Source organism: Podarcis erhardii (assembly GCF_964252035.2).
Source record: "Podarcis erhardii genome assembly, chromosome: 2".
In the NCBI taxonomy this organism is placed as follows: domain Eukaryota; kingdom Metazoa; phylum Chordata; class Lepidosauria; order Squamata; family Lacertidae; genus Podarcis; species Podarcis erhardii.
Genome location: NC_138498.1, coordinates 12,961,712 through 12,983,889, shown reverse-complemented (window position 1 = coordinate 12,983,889; position 22,178 = coordinate 12,961,712). Strand labels below are relative to the sequence as shown.

Here is a 22,178-nt window from a genome sequence, read left to right as displayed (position 1 = left end):
TAAAATGCAATAAATTCTGCTAATCTCTCTTAACATTGTTGTTTGGTTATTGAGGGATAATTTTCTTCCTTTTATCTCCTTTTATCTCTCTCAAAACACTTTTAAGGCTTTTACAGCTTATTATCTACTACATTTTTTTTTTACTTCCTCCAGCTTCATTATCTCGATTATTTTTATTATGTTGTTCTAATCCTCTGATCTTTCAAATTAAACTCATCTTGTTTTTGTTTCTCAGTTTATTTACATAGGAAGACACGCTTATATAAAGCAACACCGCTTACATAAACCTTACTTGCATCCCTGGTCATTAAAGATGGTATACTAGTAGTGTTAATACTAAAATCCTGTAATAACTGCAGCAATCTACTAAATTGAAATTTATCGCCACATTTTTCTTCTTTGTAACTCTAAAATATAGGTCAACCACCTTTAAAATAAAAAGAGTCCATAGACCTTGCTAGTACAGAACATTTTTACTGATTTGTCTGCCTAAATATACTTACGTTAAGCATTTGGGACACATCTGTTGTTTGAAGAAAGAACAAACAAACCAAACATTTATTTACAAAAGCTGCATTGCTTGGTTTCTGCAGGCAATTTTATTTTTTTATTATTTTTTTAATTTCTCTTTATTAATTTTCATACACACATATACACACGTGTACAGAAAATAAATTCTTCACGGAAAAAAAACAATAATAAGAACAACATAACTTAATTATAAGGGAAAAAAAAGACAAATATGTAAGTTATTGACCTCCCTCCACCTCAGTTTTGGGTTATGTAATACATTTTTCCCCGCAGTTTTTATTTAAAACTTTTGTATGTCGAAGGGTTATATTAAGCCTACTGTGATCTTTGGATTTTTAAAATCTACTTCAATATAGGTTATGAATTTATTCCATTCTTTAATAAACTTTGTTTCTTTCTGGTCTCTAATTTTTTGTGTTAATTTTGCCAATTCTGAATATTCAAATAATTTACTTTGCCAATCTCTTACTATTGGGATATTGGTTGATTTCCAATTTTGGGCGATTAAAATTCTAGCAGCTGTTGTTGCGTACTGGAATAAGCTCTTTCTTAATTTCATTGCCAATCATTCCCAGAAGAAAATTTTCAGGTTCTTTAACAAAAGTATATTTAAACACTTTTTTAGTTCATTATAAATGAGCTCCCAGAAGTTCTTGATTTTTTCACAAGTCCACCACATGTGGTAAAAACTACCTTCCTTGTTTTTACACCTCCAGCACATTTTATCTCCATTCTTAATAGATTTTTAACTTGTCACTGGCAACCAGTGGAGTGGTTGTTTATAGACTGAAACAGCAGGTTACATCCAAAGAAGCCGTCCTTTTAGTGCAAAGATTTCCACCTCAACTATGGGACTTCCCCTCCCTCACCTTGCCCCAACCCATCTGCTCTGGAGGGATAAGCAGGAAGGGGAGAGAGGAGAGAGGAAGTCCTATGTATATGCAAAGTATACCTGTTATAAGGTGCCCACTGATCTCTCTTTTTTACCTTCAAATTATCTATGTACAGCTGGTATGATACTTGTTACGGAAAAATCTAGGTGTGAGGCTGCTCAGTCACCCAGCTCGTCGGGCAGAGCCCGCGGGTCCCTGCGGAATAAAGGAAGGAGTCCAGCCACCACCCGGAGCAAATAGTTGTAGATCAGTTTATTGCGCAACAGGTTCAAAGAGGAATTTTTGAACCCCAAGGATGGGGTGACAAAGACTTTTAAAACTTTCCCACCATATCCCAGAATACAGTTCGTACAGCACCATTGCTACATCACTGACATGTCACAAAAGGGGAGGGGTTAACCTTGGCAAACAGGTCCAGACAAGTCCTTGGCACAAGGTTAGCATAAGCAGACATGGCAGGGCAAGACTCAGGTATAAGATTAACATAGACAAATATGTCTCAAGTACCCACCACCCAAAAGTACAATAGAACTTCCTTTGCATGTCTGGAGCCTGAGGCAAGTCAGGTGATGAGATTTGGCTTCCCTTGGCTAACAATGAGCCCAGCAATTGTCACCTCTGGGCACTTCCTGGAGTCCTTTTTCAAGGGGAAAATAGCTTTGGAATGGAGGAAACTGGCAAAGGAGTTGATTTTATATATTATTTTTAAAGCTAGGTAACTTACCTGAGCTGTCAAGTTGAAAGGATACATTCAGGCATAATATTTGCAACATTTAACTTTAAAGATGTGCCCCCCGTAATTTCCGTAACAATACTGTAGGTAAGCAGGTTCAAGCAGCAAAGTGCAGCATGCAGTTTTTGTTGCAAAATTTTAAAGTTAAAGGGACCCCTAACCATTAGGTCCAGTCGTGACCGACTCTGGGGTTGCGGCACTCATCTCGCTTTATTGGCCGAGGGAGCCGGCGTACAGCTTCCGGGTCATGTGGCCAGCATGACTAAGCTGCTTTTGGTGAACCAGAGCAGTGCACGGAAACGCCGTTTACCTTCCCGCTGGAGCAGTACCTCTTTATCTACTTGCACTTTGACATGCTTTTGAACTGCTAGGTTGGCAAGAGCAGCGGGGATTCGAACCGCCGACTGTCTGATCAGCAAGTCCTAGGCTCTGTGGTTTAACCCACAGCGCCACCCACGTCCCCCTGTTGCAAAATTAGACATGCACTTTATACGCAGGGAAGACGTGTGAATATGCAAACATGCCTCCAGCCAAGTCACATCTAGTTTAGCCACAATGTGAAGCGACTCTTACAGCACATAAAGAGAAGGAACAGCACCAAGCTGACCAGCCATATGCAGACCCAGACTGCAATTCATGAGACTGCCTGCATTAAATTACAAGGGTGCCCTCCAGGTGCTGATGGGCTCTCATCACTCCTGACAATTGGCCATGGCGGGTGAATCTGATAGGAGTTGTAGACTGAAACATCTAGAGGACACCACTTTGACCACCCCTGGAACAGATTGTGTGTGTTGGGGGCAATGGGGGAAGAAGAGATGCAGAATGGTATTTTATATTCACGAAAAGAAAACAAGACTGGATTCTAGCCCTCTTGCAAAATCCTACTGTTTATTACATGAACCACAAATTGCAAAGGCTTCACAGTTCCTGAATCCCCGACTCCGTGATCCTTCTCAAGCAAGCTTCACGTTTATAGACAACTGGATGTTAAAGTGAAAAAAAGGATAAGTCAAAAGCAGCTCAGTCTTTTGCAAGATGCCCAGAATTATTAAAACATGGAAATCAATTAATTTGTCTACAGCTCTGAGCACGTGTGCAGTGCGAGGCTATATGGGTCTCTTAAAATATCTCTGGCATCCAGCCTGGCCTTGTCAATTAAACACAAGCAAGAAAAGTTTTGCCAGCAGGTGCTAACACGAGCAGTTAGGACTGGTGCAAACCATTCTGATATTCGGATTTCTCTGGCAAACACTGTACGTAATTCACACACACCTTCCTTATGCAAGACCTTGAACAATGGACAACAATGGAAGTGTGTGCGGTATCTGTATACAGACATTCATGGTAGAAGTGCACATATTACATTTGCAGAATATTACCTTTAGCTGCAAGATCATAGCAGGCTAGCCATAACTAGTGGTAGGCATCCTGTCACTGTATTTCAGGCAACACAGTAAGCTAAAAATCATACTGTGAACAAGTTTACAAGATTTGTCTCTCTCAACAAATTGTGAACAAAAGGCCAAGAACAAATCTTGGCTTCCTAACAAACCACAAGCACTGAGATTCTATGATAAGCCAAAGCTTGTGCCCGGGTAGGACTGCAACGGGGCTGATCTTAAAAAGCAGAGACATCACCTTGCCAACAAAGGTCCGTATAGTAAAAGCTATGGTTTCCCCAGTAGTGATGTATGGAAGTGAGAGCTGGACCATAAAGAAGGCTGATCGCCGAAGAATTGATGCTTTTGAATTATGGTGCTGGAGAAGACTCTTGAGAGTCCCATGGACTGCAAGAAAAACAAACCTATCCATTCTGAAGGAAATCAGCCCCGAGTGCTCACTGGAAGGCAAGATCGTGAAACTGAGGCTCCAATACTTTGGCCACCTCATGGAAAAGACCCTGATGTTGGGAAAGATGGAGGGCACAAGGAGAAGGGGACGACAGAGGACGAGATGGTTGGACAGTGTTCTTGAAGCTACCAGCATGAGTTTGATCAAACTGCGGGAGGCAGTGGAAGACAGGAGTGCCTGGCGTGCTCTGGTCCAGGGGGTCACGAAGAGGCGGACATGACTAAACGACTAAACAACAACAAGTGGTCTGCTGCTAGTTCACAGTAGATGGTTTATGGCTCACCATGTCTTCTGAATGGCAGTGTGGGGGCAGGTGTATGAGCCATAGTCAACTGCTGCACCTTCCAAGGCTGACAAACTCAATTGTTCCTGTAACCATGCAAGCTTAGTGCACACAATTTCTTGTGTGTGTGACCTGGCAAAGTCAAAATTTGATTACACTCCCCATCAGAAGCCCTGATAAGTAAGTAACTGCTTTTCAAAAATGTTATGTGGCAGGGAAAATTAAATAAATGAGGTCACAGATGATGAATCTGAACACTTTTCTCACCCGTAAGTAGTCAACTCTTTCACATCAAGGCTATGCAAGGGAGACGATAGCATGCCACGACAAGATTTATTTTCAGAGTTCTGGATCACTTGGTTAAGCTGCAAGTGCTCAGCCTGCTTGCATACGACTGACAAATCATTGTTAAAGTTACTTATACTTCATGGACTCTGGTTAACCGAAGAGCAGCTTATGGCTTCTACACACATCACAGCACTTGAACATTCCTCTACTAGGAGATAGTTTCTGCAATTATGTCTATGCTGCTTGTACATCTCCTTTGGATGTATTTTACTAGGGAGAAATGGCATAGATTAAAAAATAAACCCACTGCACCAACAATCCATCATTCTTCGATACAAATATCTCTACCCTGCGATTCACAAATGTAAATCCAATGTTGTCTGCAGAATATAAGGCATTTTAAATATTTGCATTCAATTAACATTCCACATTAAAGGTTAATCTAAAGCTATTTTTATACTGTCGGGAGTTAGGGAATACATAGTCAATTTAAGTATTTTACTTGCTTCATTTGTGAAAATTTTATTGAGTAGCCGTTTTACATTTGCAAACCTTGTTACCTTTAGCTTTTAGTTATTGCTAAAGGTTACCCTACAGGTAAGTGTGCACTGGATCGCAACCTTCATAGTCAACAATATCACTTAAAACTTCCCAAAGACAGTACTGTGGTAGCAAGGGTAAAATTAACAGAAGCAAAGAAAGGATATAAAATGGCAACCTTTTATGCAGAGAGGAACATTCAGCAACTTTGTTAGGTTAACTTGCAGTCCTTAATAACCTGAAAAAGTAAAACTTAATTCAACACTCCGCCCTATCCTCCCAAAGAAATGCACATTTCAAAACCCAAGGATTTCTGTACCCTGGATTGAATGAGAAACATGAGGTGACATACTTCAGTTTGCTTAGTTTCTCTGCAAACTCAGCATTTGCTTCTTATTCATAAAGTAAAGTAGCTTTTCAAAATAATTCCTTCTACACTAATTGAGGACAAGCTTATGTTGCAAAATTTTGGAAGTCCCACCACCCCATGAGCCAGGCCTTAGGTAGAAGACTTGCACTGTTATGTTCTTGAGCAAGAACAATTATTAACTTCTTTGGTTGGTATGGCGCCTACTGCACTTAATTTTTTAAGTAGCAGCAGCAAAGATGATGATGCCCACATTTAACAACCACTGTAGAATTCCTGGAAGTCAGGCAGTGATGAAATACTGGTATGTGGAAATGCGCCCAAAGCGTTCTTCAAGCTCACCATCTCTCCGCTTAACAAAGGTATCTACAGAAAACGTAAAAGTTACAACTCGCAGGACGACTTTCCATTTCAACCGCAATGACCACAACTTACTACTAACCATCTGCAAGTGTGTTATGCAACCCTGTCAACTTTTCACAACGAAAAGGTTAATGATTGCTTCACTACAAATCCAGACAAGACTAAGTGAGTGCTTAACTACTTCCTCGTTCTCCTCCTAAATTCTTGCATTTTGTAATGCTCATGATTCACAACAGGAGGAGGGGGAGCAGAGAGAGATTTCAGCTGGAAGAGAATTAAGTCTGGCAAGTCCATTAGCAAACTCCCAGTACACCCATACTAACTGCACACTGAGTGTGTTGATGAAGTCCACTCCAGAAAGTCTTCCCATGCTCATTGCTTCATAATTCCCAAATGCAATTCTGCGCCTGGTGCTTCTCTAATTTGCAGTTCTAATTGCTTTTTTAAACTAGTCCTGAGCAGTAGCCAAGGCTTTTAAGCATTTTACTTTCCAGATGCAGCCTCTTAATAAAAAGGCAGAGTAGCGACAAGATCAGTATTGATAGTCACAATGCGAATGAGCTTTGTGGAAGCTTTTCTCCATGTCATTTTGCCAATGCACCTATATTTTGATCTTGAAGTAACCTCTTTCCTTTCCACGCTTCTGTAGCTGTCCGAAGCTGAAACGTACCATCTGATGTGGCAAATGAATTATGGGAATAAAAAAAAAGTCAAGATGTAGAAAGGGCTCAGAACACAAACAGGCTATTCATCTGTTTCAAATGGGAATAATAAAATAGGTTAAAGACAAAAAAAATCTCTATTTGTAGAAAGAGATAAATTCCTTTAAGTTTTATGCTGCTTGAAGTTTTATGGACATTAAAATGGATGCCAATCCTTTAAAAATACAAAACTGGTGCAATAATCTTAGCTTGGTCTTTGTTTTTCTAAAATATTGACAAATGTGAAATAAGCAGCTCATTGTAGAGAGCTCATTGGTGACCAGGGAGATTTCCTCTGGGTTAAAAATGACCAATGCTCTGAAGCACTCATTTAAGGTAACAGAAACTTCCATAATTCAAAAGGTACCTCTGTATCTCCAAAACCATGAAATATCTAATGGATTGGCTAGTAATTGCCATTAAGGCTGCAATCCTATACACAATCACCTGGATTTAAGTCCCACTGAACTCGGTAGACCTTAATTCTGTACAGGCATGCATAAATAGTTGCCCTGTTAACCAATATCTAGGATGTGAGATGAAGAAGGGCCCATAGGCATGGGTCTATGGCAGCTTCACAGTGGTCTCATGAAGAAAGTCAGATACTTTAAGGAAAACTGTCTAGCTGTCATCAGGCTTAAGTAAACTACTTCAAGGTAGTTTAGCAGATGAACCATTGTGGTAACTAGTGACCCACTGTGGTCTCAATCTGTGATAAAGGGAACAAGTAAGTTTATGGGCAGGGCTTCTTTTCCTTTGTGCAATACCCTGAATCAGGCCTTGTTAGAAAAAGCAGATTTCTTTAAAAAGGCAATGCTTTGGTTACATTACTGAGAACAAAAGCAAGCAGAGAAATATATTTACTAGCAATGCAATGGCTATTAGTACAGTGGTACCTTGGTTTACTGTACAATACTGTTTACTGTTACCTCGGCCAATAAAGTGAGATGAGCGCCGCAACCCCAGAGTCGGCCATTACTGGACCTAATTGTTGGGGTCCCTTTATCTTAACTTTACCTTGGTTTACAACCATAATCCGTTCTGGAGGTCCATTTGTAAACCAAAACAGGTTGTAACCCAAGGTGCGCTTTTGCCAATGGGGCCTCCAAAAATATTTTGTTCGTAATCCAAAAAAATAAAAATAAAAATGGGTTGTAATCCCAAAAAAGGTTGCAAACCGGGACACGCACTTCCGGGTTTGACATGTTTGTAATCCAAAATGTATGCAAACCAAGACGTATGCTAACCAAGGTACCACTGTATTCCAAATTATTATGCCACAGAACTATTTCTAATACAAGTAGGACCTGCAGCCCTCTAGGAGTGCTTTTGTTCAGGGCTCCAATCAGGTTCTGATTCCTTTAAAGCAGGAATGGGGAACTTGTGGCCTTCCAGATGCTGGACTCCAAATGTCAGCCAGCATAGCCAACGGCCAATAGCCAAGGGTGATGGATATTATGGTCCCAGATGGAAGGTCACAGGAGTCTCAGCCCAGCATTAAACCTTTTTCAAGTGTGAAAACTCTGGGAGGTCCTTGTTAGGGTTGGAAGATACCTGGTTTCCAACATCACAATATATCACCAGCTAAACATCACAATATATTACAATGTCTGAAATAAGGATGGAACTATGTAGAGGTGAACGCTCCTTGTTAATCAATTCTGGGTGAAAATTACCTGCCTTTAATTCACAAATGTGTGTACTTCGGCATTCTCTTAGTATGCTTATCCTGGGGTGACTGTTTTGCTTCCAAATGAATAGGCACACAACCCAAGCTCAATTTTAGAGGGAATGACTTTTATTATGCAAGCACCACCTTGCTTGGATGAACGTCATCTACTGATGCTATCAGATCGGGAAGAAGGCTGAGAGGCATAGCTGTCAAGTGTCCCCTATTTGAAGGGACAGTCCCTTATTCCAGCGCCATGTCCCGCTGCTGTCCCTTATTGATGGATGTCCCTTAAATGTCCCTTAAATGATGTCCCTTAAATTTCAAAGGAAGCAGCTCCTCTCCCTCCCTGCCAGCCAGGGAGGAGGGAGGCTCCAACTGTGTTGCTCACCCAATAAGAAGTCTAAGAACGACTGGGGGGTGGAGCTTGCATGCCTTGTGTGTGGCTAGTTAATGCAAACTGAGGGGTTTTTTGAATGCTGGACGCCATTTTGTTGCACGTGCTGCTGCAAAGTGCAAAGCCAGGCCGGGGAGCCATCTTAAGTTGAGGCTGCATAGGCCTTGTGGTGCATGTGATTCAGATTCTATTTTGTTGAACCTCTGGTTACAAAGTTGGACAGTGTTCTCGAAGCTACCAGCATGAGTTTGACCAGACTGCAGGAGGACAGGAAGACTGGAGTGCCTGGAACAGGTGAGGCTGCAGGTCCCTTATTCTGGCTGCTGGTCCCTTATTTTCAAGGCTGCTGGTCCCTTATTTTCAAATCTGTAAGTTGACAGCTATGCTGAGAGGTAAAGACTAATCAAAAGCCTCTAGTCACTTCCCAACTGGGCAAGAATCTGAGGTCTTTGAGGTCAAAGTCCAGCACTGTCCATACACTTGCTCCATACCCAAGTCATCCGTATATCTGTTGGTGTACACAGTTCTCCTTGTTACTTCCTTCGCATTGGACAAAAAAAATCACAAAACAGCAGTGACCATTTTTAAGAATAAGATTGCAATTATGCTCATGCTGCTTCTTTAAACTTACCATTGCTGTACAGTTATTGTTCTTCCTTTCTAGTTGGGCTAAATCCTTAAAATTCTCACCTCCAAACATAAAGCCACCCCTTGCCAGGTGGCCTTGTTGGCACGGTTGAAGTCCCATGTTTCTTCTTAAGATCTGCGTCTCAAGATTTGTTGGGGAGGCTCTTCTGCACAACGTGACAGTGGCCAAGACATGCCCTGAGGCATGGGAGAAGGCTTCCCCAAGAGATCTTAAGAAGAAACGCCCAAGTGTTAGCAAGTGAACTAAGCATTTCTGAACAACCACAGACATCCAAGCCTTTGGAAATACAACCGTCTTAAAAAGCACCAACTTATTTACATGCTTTGCCCTAGCTCCACATCACACAGTGGTTTTATTTAACAAGGTTTTACTACAGCGGGTTAAATTATAGCTCTGTTTTGCTGGGCTTTCAGAGTCCCCTATACCCTATTCCTTTTGCACAAACAATTCTTAATTTGTAAATGTTTACTCTCAAGGGAATCTTAGAACCATGATTTTTTATAAAACACATGCTGCTTTTTTTTTTCTTTTTGCCAGACTATAAAAATTATTCCAGAGAAACAGCTGGGAGCTCTAAAACACAGTGGCTTGGTTTGTCAGCATGTATCATTAAGACTGTATTAGAGGCAAACAAGATGCCACATTTCTCAAGAGATTAACCTTCAAGCAGTCCTCGGGGGTTCCCTTCAGAACAGCAAGATCTATGAAATCCCACTTGCCCGATTTTCTACATGTCCCTGCCAGACTCCCAATATTTTGTTTACTGTTAGAAGGTGTGCCCTCACTTGCTTAGCCACCAGCTTCTAGAACAGGCAAGATAGTTGTTTCAAGTCAGTGACTCCCCTGTGGTTCTGGTCAGGGGTGCCAACTTGAATAAAATATTGAAGGGGGCGGGAGTAAGCCCTGCCCTGCACATTCGATCACATGACAAGGTGCACAGACACCATTTGAATGGCAATGCCCATCAATGGGGGGGGAGAGGACTCCTGAAATATTTTATTGTGGGGGCCGAATACCTCTCGGCCCCTAGGAGTTGCCTCCTGTGTTTCTGGTGCACATGTGGGGCTCACAGTGTGCAAACATGAGCGCTGCATTGGGGGCTTTGCACCTTTAACCATGCACAGCTTTTTGAACATTAACAGAGAGGCACAAGATTTCTCCCATGTTTTCACATGGGAGTGCTATGCACTGCCTCCACAGTTGGCGGCAGTAATGCTTATGAAAATCAGCTGCTGGAAGCCACCGGAGGGGGGGGGGGAGTGTTCTTGTGCCCAAATTCTGCTTGGCTACTGTGATAACAGGAAGCTGGGCTTGATGGGCAAAGGCCTGATCCAGGAGGCTCTCCCAGTGAGGTAGCGTGGGGGGTGCAGGGGGGGCCGGCCGCACCGGCTGCAACATCGGGGGGGGGGCGCTCGCCGCCTCCGGAGTCGCCGAAGAGCCTCGGGCGCAGGCTGTAGCAGAGCCCCATGTCTTGCGGAACCGACGAGCTGTGCGCGCGTCCGGGCTGAAGGCGTCCGGCAGGCAGCAGCTCTCAGCGGTCCCCGCGTGCCAGGCAGCCCCTCCTCACAGCCCCGCCACCGGCGCCGCTGCTGCTGCAGCAGCTGGGCCATGTTGCATTTTCCTCGCCTCTCTGCCCTCCTCCTCCTCCGGGCAAGCGGCGTCGTTTGGGCAGCAGCGCCAGCGGCAACTCGCCTCAGATCACCTGACACGGATCCGCTGCTGCCGCCGTGGCTACCTTACCATAAATACCCCAGCCCAGGCAGCAGCAAGAAGAACCTGGCAGCGGCGGCAGGTTAGGGGCGCAAATTACTTGCCTTGCCCCGGGTGCTGACAACCCACGCTATGCCGCTGGGCTCTCCTCATGTTCTTAAATACATTACAGATTGGTAAGCCTGTGGGCAATTAGAGAGAGAGAGAGAGAGAGAGAGAGATGTGTGTGTGTGTGTGTGTGTGTGCGCGCAACACCATTTTCTGCAGTCTGTGAATATGGCTGCAATCTGGTCAGTCCAAGTGTCAACTCCCCCCCCCCCCTTCTCAATGGTATTACCTTTGCCATTATCCCTTTTGTTCATAAACATAGGCTCTCAAACCCCACACTAGTCAGAAGTCATAAATCATGCTCCCAAAAGGCAGATCATAAGGCTTAAAGAGATTCCAACTATTCTTTTTCTCTTTCAGAAAAGCTCTTGTTCATGCTTTCTGAACATTTGCACGCTTTGATCAAGATCAAGAAGCAAAAAAGAACATGAATAAGCTCTTGAATATATGTTAGCTTTGCAAAGTCTCGTGACTGTAGACTAAATTGTAGGCTAAATCACAAGGTATGTCATGTTTGAATTCATGTAAAATTGAAAGAAAATCTAACCTTTCCATATTAACAAAGAATATCCTAATGTCTTCTTCCCATGGTCTGGAAGACACAAATGCAGGTGACCCACAATCTATGGACCCAGAGGGCAAATTCCTGTGGTCAAGGTCAGTTAATGGGCCAGCACTGTCCCAACTCCACTCCACAGAACACCTTATCCTGCTTCTTTTTTTGGGAGATTTTTCAGGGAAGGATACATCACATGCTTCACAAAACTGTCTGGTTACCCCAAAACCCACTCAGCTGTTAGGATCCCCTTAACAGCTCTTGCTTGAGAAAGTTGGTAACTGCCAACTCCAAAGCAAATAGGAATAGTTCCAAGTATTTTTTTTCCTTAAGCCAACAGCTGAGTTTAGCACTCTTTCCTATACAGAAGATGGAAAATGGAAATGAAGTCAGAATTCACAAGCAGACAATTAACACATTTCCTTTGCTCAGTGAGTTATGGAGAACAGGTTAAAAGCAACATGTACACACTTTTATTTGTAAATAAAATGGGAATCAAGAAGAAAACGCACCCAGAGACCATCTCCAGACTCCACACCCAGGTTGCAGGCATGCATGAGAAGAAAACTAAACACTACAACAGCATGTTAATGGCCACATCACACAAGAAACAAGATCCTCAAGATGTACAATATGCATAGAAGTTATGTGGGTTGGAAGTGGGAATACTTCTTGGCTGTGAGTCTTGGGGGACCTGCTCCCTGCCTTGCAGGCCTTTTCCCACCTGGGGCCTTGACTGACTCCATCTACAAAAAGCTGAAGCTGCTGAGGACAGAGACCATCTTGGCCATCTTAGTAGATAGCCAGGTCATCGAGCCTGAACTTCCACAACCACCGACTGATCGCCATGAACCGCCACTGGTAGAATTGGCAGCAGCAGCCATCTATGCTTTTTATAATATTTTATTCTCTTGTTAATTATGCTGTTTTAAATGTGCATTTTATATTTTGTTTTGAAATGTTTGAGTTTTTTGTTGTTGTTGTTGCAAACTTTGCTGCATTAAATGTGCATTCTGTAGTTGACCTCTTTTGCAATGTTTTATTTTGAAATCTTTAAGATAATATTTTAGTTTCCTGTCAATTTTGTTGCCTTGGACGTGTACTTTATATTTGAATTTCTTTTGTAATGCTTTATTCTGAGTTGTTTCATTTGATGTTTTCATGTTTCGTGTCTTTGACCTTTTTTTCTTAAAAGTATAAAGTGGTATAGAAAAGAAATTAACAACAACAACAAAAAACTGTGGAAAAGGAAAGCAGGCAGAAGGGCACAAAACAATTCCTTTCTGAAAATTCCTAGTGAAACCGTATAATAAAGAGTGCGCATAGAAAAATACACAGCTTTAAAATGAAATAAAGTCACAGGTTTGTGGGCGTGATGCACTCAGAGCAAGGTACTCTCTTGATTCATTTGATATGACAGTAAACGTAGTAGTTTAATTTTGAGATAATAATAAAAAAACTTGGCAAAAATCTGTGAGAAATCCAACCTTTCAATCTATTAGGCACTTTAGCCCTACAGAGAACCCTTATGTTGGGGAAACGTTAGTACAGTATATTCTTTAAAATGTTACATCCCAACTAAAGAACACCTAACCGATACAGCTTCAAAGAATGCATCCCAGTTTAGAAAAACCAGTTAGAGTTGGGGAAGAGCGATACAAAGCAGCCGATTCCTACAGCTAAAATTATTACTATATTTATCCACACTTCTTTCCCCAGTGAATGTTAATATGGAATTAGAAAGGTCTCACATATGAGCTCAGAGAGAAGCAGTTCTAGCCAGCACATACATTACAGAAGCATAACCCCAACAGCCTGAACATACAGGAACACATTTATTTGTATTAAAAATAAAGCAAATTACAGGAGGGGGCTGCACTCCAAAAATGGGAAAGGAATGTTTAAGCAGCTCATATTCAGATGCCTACAGGAAACAAAAGGCATTTCAGAACCCCCAATCTGCACTGACCTACGTACCAAATTCTCCCTCATCCCTGTACAAATAAAGATCTCATTGAACTTTTCACTCATGGGTTTTTTTGACTTGGTATGCATAGCCAAAAATATCTCAGAGGCCCTACCATGTTGTTACATGCTTTACAGCAGTTGGCTGCATTTCCGAGGTCTTGTGCAGATGGAGCTGGTGAAAGGTTTCTGAATCCTTTCATACACGAAGAGGGAATGAAAAGGTATACGAACTGCTGGTTATGCTCTGCTGCTCCCATATATGATGATATAACCCTCTCTCACAAGAAGAGCCAGATTCACAAACCTATTAAGCAGGAGTATTTTTATTTAAACTATTTTTCTCAAGTCAGAATGCATTCACTTTGAAAGAGCCCCACTGTTCGGAGTAAGCTCTTTCTAGACAGCTGCTTTCACCACTAGTAAATAGTAGTGCAGTAGGTATATTGCGATTCTGCTGTTCACACACAGATTTTGGTAACAGAATGCAGATTGCAGCATCCTAAAAAAAAATAAAAAAATGAGGCCCTAAGAAAAATGTTTTTTAGTGACTAGTCCTTAAGGCTGCCTAAACCAGTTTAAAAATATCTTTAGCTAGTACCCAGGGAAGTCTCAGAATCTCTTGAAGAGAGCAAAGAAGACAGAAAGCATAAAAGGATTTGCAGCAGTCAGAAATAAGACTTCTCCCCTAGTAGAGGGACTAGTAGAAGAGCAAAAGAAGCTATGCAAAGTGTGTATTTCATTTGCCTCAACTGCAATCTGTATCAGATCACAAATAATCTCTTCTTAGTGCTGCTGGCAGCTAGAGTTGGGCAACCAGAACAGAACCCATCCTCCTAAATTTAAGTACAGAATACATAGAGCAATGGCCAATGATGTATGGGGTAGAATACTGAATACAGTGGTACCTTGGTTTAGAACTTAATCCGTTCCGGAAGTCCGTTCTTAAACTGAAACCATTCTTAAACCGGGAAGTGCTTTCCCTAATGAGACCTCCCGCCGCCAGTGCCCTTCCACCGTTCGGCTTCCATTCTTAGACCGAGGTAAAGGTAGCAAACCAGGATACTACTTCTGGTTTTGTGGAGTTCATAAACCGAATAGTTCGTTAACAGGGCTGTTCTTAAACCGAGGTACCACTGTAGTAGAGGAATGAGACTGGAGACAATGAGACAGGGGAATTAAACTCTCTAACATTATTTTAATATCATACCTGAAAGGGATTCGGAAATGTTCATCAATTAATGGAGGCCAATGTGTTGATCCGGGGGCGTGGGGGGGGGGTAGATAAGTCACGTGCTCTTACGAGTGCTACTAAAAAAACATATGAACATGCATTCACACACAGAAGGATTGTCAACCACTTGACAGGCCACAGGGCGACCTTAATTGTCTTCAAAAAGCAAGTAGTCCCTATGAATGCAGAGATGCATTTATGAAAACCAGGAATGTCCGTGTAAACAAATCTAGCATTCAGGAGCTGACGCTTCTGTACACTGAATAATTCTGTTCCCCTTACTCACGGTCTCTAGTCACAAATAACTCAGCCGTTCACTAGTATGTTCCATCACTTCCAAATTTCCTCCTTCTTCTTGCCACTACACTGACACTTGAAAGCAAAATATAGATTCTTAAACCATGGTCTGTGTACCACTCAGGGGGTCTACAGAAAAGCTGCGGTCAATAATATCTGTATTTGGCTCAGCATTTGGTTTATTTTTCTGATTGTGATGATCCAAGACCATCTGCCAAGGCCAGATTATTACAGAAGCTTACAAGGCTCTGCCTCAAATCCAATAATGATCATAACATGTCACTTGTGCAGCCTACCAACTTTCCCCTAAAAACAAACAAGTTAAAATGGCCCTTTTTGGTGGCCTAGCCTAGGGCCTGTGATTTTCATAATATGGCACAGGATTGATGATAATGATGGTGCCAGTGCTGAAGAAAAGTAAGTTATTTTTCTTCATATTTAATCCACAAACACATCCATCACATTGAAAAGGCAATGTTATGGATATTAAAAACATGAGTTATGTGAGTTTTGAGTTGATTCATAGAACAAAAGAAGTTTATTATATGGTCCACCAAGATATCCTCCACCGATTTTCAAGTTCTCCACAGGGAGAAAATGCTTGAGACCTGCTAATAGGAAAGATTCCAAATTCTACCCCCCATAAACAAATTCAGGATAAAGCATGCAAATCATGTTCATATGCAAGATATGCAAAAAATTCTATGATTCTATTCATTTTTCAATAGCTTATTTGAAAGAAATCTGCTTTATTTAAACTTGAGTTTAATGTGTAATACAACTGAAAAATGTTGGTCACAACTGAAAAATGTTGCTACCACAGAATGCAACAAAGGAAAAAGATATAAATGGTTGCAGGAAGATTTTGCAGGAATAGGTTCAATAAAAACTAAGATTTGAAAACTTTTGTGAGCTAGAGGTTCTTAATCTGGATATTATTTATTCAGAGTCTGTTGGGGCGAAAGCTGCTTTTTTATAGGAGATAGACTGGCGAGGATTTCCTTTGGGAATGAAGGGAGGGAGAAAGGTTGTTTGAATGACTAATATATTAGCAAACATGGGTTGATAATTTAGTATTTTACAGTGTATTAGTATTTTAGTATTTTGGCATCCATAAAGAGGTGCAATGCATCTCATTAGGACTAGGACGTTAGCTGCCTCAGAAAAAGTCATCACTGTGACATTATACTTGTTTTAACAGGCAACAATCAGACTTTTATAAGCTAGTTATATCATTTTACATCCTTTCATTGGTTCAGTTTAAAGCCAGTATTTGCGGTTTCCAGTTTGGAAAATGGTAAGTGTACAAAACCAGCATGTTATTGACGGTACCAAGAATGGAGATCCCTGGAACTCTTCGAATACACAGACCTAATTACGCTGCTCTCAAAGCAGCTTGCATCAGTCAACAGAACTAGAGGTTCCCACTGTTCTGTTGTTAAATGGGATTGATTTAAAATGGCAGTTCACAAGAATGGATGGCTATTTCGTAAAATAAAAACTGCACTATTGTCGCAGTCGTCAGTCACCTTCACAGTCTTGCCTCTGCAGTGAAAAAACTGGTAATGAGATTACATCCCATTTAGACATTTCTGAGAATATTCTCTGCACCAATAACCTAGAGAGGAATCCAAAGTGCTTTTCTTAGCAACAACAAAATTAAATTCATGTGCTATTAATCATTCATACTGGCAGTAGAAGAGGTGGCTACAAAATTGACTTCTACTTCAAAATGGGGCTGCTTTGATTAACTGCATTTCCTTCCCTTTTTAAAATTGTGGTTCTAGAATGACTGAACTCTTTATCAGGAACTTGACTGAAGCAGGCAACAACAGCTCATGTTTGGAACCAGCAAGAATTAGGCACTGGGTATTCAAGAAATTAAAGGAAATTGGAATATATGATAATAATAATAATAATAATAATAATAATAATAATAATAATAATTTTTATTTATACCCCGCCCTCCCCAGCCAAGGCCGGGCTCAGAGCGGCTTACAAGCAATAATAAAAACAACATGAATGATTACAACTTAAAAACAAAATAAAATACAACATTAAAATAATGGAACATTAAAATATTAAAATGTAGCCTCATCGCAGGAGGAGAAGAAAAAAAAGAGAGGGAGGGAGGGAATCAAATACAGATTTTTTTGCAAAGCTATCCTCTTGAGGACGAGGATAACGTTATTTGCAAACAGAAGTTACAATTGAAACAGAATGACAACTTTTTAGTATCTGAGGATTCCTGACAATCTCCAAGCCTACAAGGTTTCAAACGTCATTTAAATAAGTGTTCCTCAGCACACAGCAGCAGAATTGTCAGACTCTTTCTGCACTATCCTTTGATAGTACCCAGCAGATGTACCTCTGCTGAGAAACTTCTGCATATCTAAGATGGAACCCCTGCAAGTTACATTTTGGTAGTTTCTATGGAACGAAGCCTGAAAAACAATCAAGGCAGGTCCAACCATTAAGCTTATGCTAGAGCTGGAAAACTGAGGTTCATGGCAAGTTTCCTGGGGCCAGTCTCCCAACCTCAGCTTTATTACTCTATTTGAGTTTGAATGCTGCCAGATCTGGTTGCTTATTGTTTCCCAAATAAGTTGTCTTTGATAGTGTTACCAAAACCAAAGCACCAAAATGCTATTAAAAAGAATGTGCACGTCCTGTTAATTGCTATCCACTACATGTTTTGGAAAACAGTTTTGTCTTTTTCTCTGTGCACTTGAACTCGTCTTAATATATCCTCATCAAATTTTGCATGATGGTTCCTGAGATCAAGGAGGATGATTCTGTCCATGTCTGCATAAAATCTGATGCTATTTTGAACAAAAGGGGCTGAACCTTTCAAAAATTTAACCACTTATTTCAAAACTCTGCTGGTTATTTCTTGTTTGTTTTAGAATTCCCTAGCATTGCTGGGCACTTTCCATTTGTCCTTGATAATCTTAATCTATAAATAGTATGACATCTGTTACTGTGATGTGCCACTTCATTGCCTGACTAATTCTGATGGCTTCAGGTTGGAGACTCAAGCATCACTATCCAGGGGAGATGAATTTAGTGTTCAAACTACATGTGTAAGTGTGCACACATGCAGAGGGTTCCCAGCCTCCCTGTATTTTGTTTTGGTCCTCTTACTCTACAAGGAGGGGGGTACACCGTATTTTTCGCTCTATAAGACACACTTTTTCCCTCCTAAAAAGTAAGGGGAAATGTGTGTGCGTCTTATGGAGCGAATGCAGACTGCGCAGCTTTCGCTGAAGCCAGAACAGCAAGAGGGATTGCTGCACAGCTGTTCAGCTCTTGCTGTTCTGGCTTAGGGATAGCCGTGCAAAGCAACATTTGATTCAGAATAATTTTTTTCTTGTTTTCCTCCGCTAAAAACAAGGTGCGTCTTATGGTCGGGTGCATCTTATAGAGCGAAAAATACGGTAATTTGAGTAAAACTGGAGCAGGGGATTAGAGGGTGGGGTTTGTTGATTTTAGGAATTCAAACATTGGACTAAATAATTCATATTACTGATGTGTGTGCATGTACATGTTCAGAAGAATGTGCATGAAGAAGAAAGTGATTTCTAGGTTTCACATTTTTGTTTGGGTTAAAAGGTGCATCCCAGAAGACTGATGACCCCTGCTTATAGTGCATCAGTTTCAATACCAAACTTAGAATTACAAATACAGTAAGCCTGCAACTTACGTTTCAGGGATCGCACCTAAAGCCAAAATCTCATATAATCAAAACACATTGGGTTCAATGGCAGGAAGGATTGCCAAAGTCCACCCCCCCCCCAGTGTGTCAAGTTGAATGAGCACAATTTAAATGTATGTAGGTTATGGGTTTACTGTATATATATTTAGAATGCAGAAAATTTAAGACATTCCAAAGTACTCTGAAATTGGGGGTGGAGACAGAAGTGCTAAATTTGGTGTTTTGATTAAACACACAGATGGCAGTGCCTTGCCTAAGGAGCAATGCAAATCAAACACTCACTGCTTGATCTCCTTCAACTGAATAGTTGCCCCAAGCCAGGGATAATCACTCATAAATACAAAACATTTGACTTCATGGCCTTTTTGTGGCTTCCAGCTTGATAAACAGCAGTCAGCTACAGAATTTGAAGACATGAAAATGATCATTGAGGTATCTCCCCGTCCCCCTACGCATTCTTGGTCTACTGTGCTTCAGAAAGCAAGTAGTATAGCCACCTCAAACTGATGAGTCAAGACACCCAGCTGTCAAGGTGAACACAGGCAGACACCCCCCCCCCCAAGATCTTCAATGCCTTGGTTCCCCAAATATTCCTGACTAAGCTGGCTGACCGCAACTTCCATTGGCAGAAGCTCGAAATTGTTACTGTTCCATCCAAACAACAGCACAGTGGTACCTCGGGTTACAGATGCTTCAGGTTACAGGCGCTTCAGGTTAAAGCCTCTGCTAACCCAGAAATAGTACCTTGGGTTAAGAACTTTGCTTCAGGATGAGAACAGAAATCATGTGGCGGCGGCGCAGCGGCAGTGGGAGGCCCCATTAGCTAAAGTGGTACCTCAGGTTAAGAACAGTTTCAGGTTAAGAATGCACCTCCAGAACGAATTAAGTTCTTAACCCGAGGTACCACTGTACCTCACTCTCCACCCCAGCTTTGTGACATTATTCTCAAAGTAGTCTGCATGAAAACTGATTCAAACTTAATACAGAGGAACAGTGTGATATGGGTTTAGAGATGAAGCTGGTTATCAGAAGATTGCACTCCCCTTGGGTTATCAGGCTCGCAGTTTGGAATATCGCTTGATCTAGTGCAGCTATTGGTTTGTTGTTGTTGTTGTTTTTGCAAAGCTGGCATTGATTTGGCATATTATGGTTCATAGAGGATTTATTTGATAAAGAAAAGCAGGGCATCCTTTATTTGATTAAATGCATTTGTAGGACTGAAGAGAAAGTGCATTGTGTAAGATTGTCAGTTACTCGCTAGCCTGTGGAGTACAGCAAAACTGTACCATTGCAGTAATCCTCAGAGCTAACCACAAACCACACAGCGCTCAAATCACTATTGCCAGGATACTCAAGAGTCTATAAAGAAAAGACATGCAAGCACACCTCCTTTTTTACTAAGGGAGGCAATTTTATTAAACCACCAGCCATTAATACATTTAGATGTGAACACAAGTTGCCCGTCAAGTTCTCACCAAGTCCTAGTAACTGAACTTAGTGATCCTGAATATCAGGTGCTGAAGATGCACCACTTGCCTATGGCACTTAAAATGTGTTATTTTAGGACCCAGCTTATTCCGATGATTGAAGTTGTTTTAAACTGTTTTTAATATTGTGTTTTAATTATTGTAACCTGTACCAGGACCTTGGGGGCGAAGGGCAATTAATTAATAATAATAATAACAACAATTATATTAATAAAAGGACCCTGATGACACAAGCCCAAGATACAGGCCCAAGATACAAAATTTAAAAGGTGTGCCATCCAGAACCTTTGTACCAGGAATCCTACATGGAAGTGCCTTCTGCGTAGAGCAGTGATTCACAGATTTAACTTATGCAAGTATTTTGCAAAGATCACAGCAGAATTTTCAGCCTCCTTGAGGAAAATGGAGGACTGAAGCTGATGGTTTAAGATTGTGTATCAAACCTATTGCTTGAGTACATCTCTCAACATGGAAAAGGTTTTCAACTGGGTGGCCATGTACCCTATGCTACAGAGGACAATCCTCTATTTGAAGGATGATTCAGTCAAAATGTAATCTAAATATAAAGAAGGGAGAATGGAAGGTGTTTTGAAGCTCCCCATTAACAGTAAACACCTGGACAGTAGACTGAACAGTAGACTGGTCACAGTTTGCTCACTCTGTTGAGAAGCACTGTATTTCTATTTAAAGTGTGAAAGTTATTTCTAAATCTGCATATTTTTCTCTGTATACCAGCATATGCAAATGTGTATCCTCTTTCCCCCCCCCCCCCATACGTTTCCTCTTTTTTTGGTGATGTGATAGTGGCCATCCAACTTTTTCAAAAGGCAACAATGGGCAATCTGTTTTTTTAACACTGCAGTGTGCAAGTTCCTCTCCACATCCCCAGATCATGGCCTAAAGGATTACATTTCATGACACCTCCAAAGCAGAATGTAATCAAATGGACTGGCTCTTATTTAGAAGAGGAAAGGATCTGGAGAGATGTCCAGAGTAATTTTCATTTGACAGACAAGTGCTTGCATGTGGGGCTCAACTGGTTCTTAGGTCTGCAATGAATCCTCACAGTAAGAATGATTAAGCTTTCAGGTTACTGGAAGTGCTGCTATTAAACAATATTTAAGCCTTTCATTATATTTTAGAGCACAGAACATGTTATAATGCTCTTGTAGTTAAAGGTCTGTCAACATTTCCATTTTAGCCCCTCATTTTTAAGAGGTTTATAATTTGGTAATAAAAATTCATTCTAGGCTGGAACTTGGCATACAGGAGCTCAGCCCAGGAGCTTTTTCTTTATTATCCAATTTGGTTTAAATTGGTTTGGCCATTTTTAAGTTATAGGCATGTTAAAAAATAAATGTTCACTGGCTTCAGATGACTTTTCAAACTTATTATTTAAAAATTAGCTCAGCACTCCCAGTTAGAAAGCGATCCCTTTTTGAGCAAAATACAAAAAGGGGGGGGAACCCCTCTTTGTTGCTAATATGGAGTAATAACCCTTACTAGCAAGATGCTTGAAGCCTTAGGCATTAAGCCAGCGAGTTTTGTTACTATGGTTCCAGATTAAGTGTATTGTGCAACAAAATCCACATTCTAAATAGGGCCTGCTGGATCAGACCAATGGCACCCCTGGTCCAGCATCCTGTTCTCAATGGCCAACCAGATGCGTATGGCACTCCAGCAAGAAGGACTTGTGTGAGAGAGCGCTCTGCCCTCCTGCACTTTCCAGCAGCTGATGTTCAGAAGCCTATCGCCTCTGACCATGGAGGAAGAGCAGAGCCATCGTGTCTTGTGGCCATTGATAGCCTTTACCTCCATAGGTAAAAGGTAAAGGGACC

The 22,178-nt window shown here is 41.3% G+C and overlaps 1 protein-coding gene across 4 annotated transcripts in view; it reads right to left on the bottom strand.

Moving 5' to 3' along the window:
- Window positions 1–22,178, bottom strand: part of LOC309334566 (cyclic AMP-dependent transcription factor ATF-7) — a 113,725-nt gene that overhangs the window by 49,473 nt on the left and 42,074 nt on the right. The window contains exon 1 of one of the 4 annotated variants that reach the window (XM_081848951.1): window positions 1,484–2,140. The exons of the other annotated variants lie outside the window; for them this stretch is intronic. The gene's annotated coding sequence lies outside the window, so the exon portion shown is untranslated. Of the gene's footprint in view, window positions 1–1,483; window positions 2,141–22,178 lie in introns of those variants that run through there. 4 annotated transcript variants of the gene reach the window in all.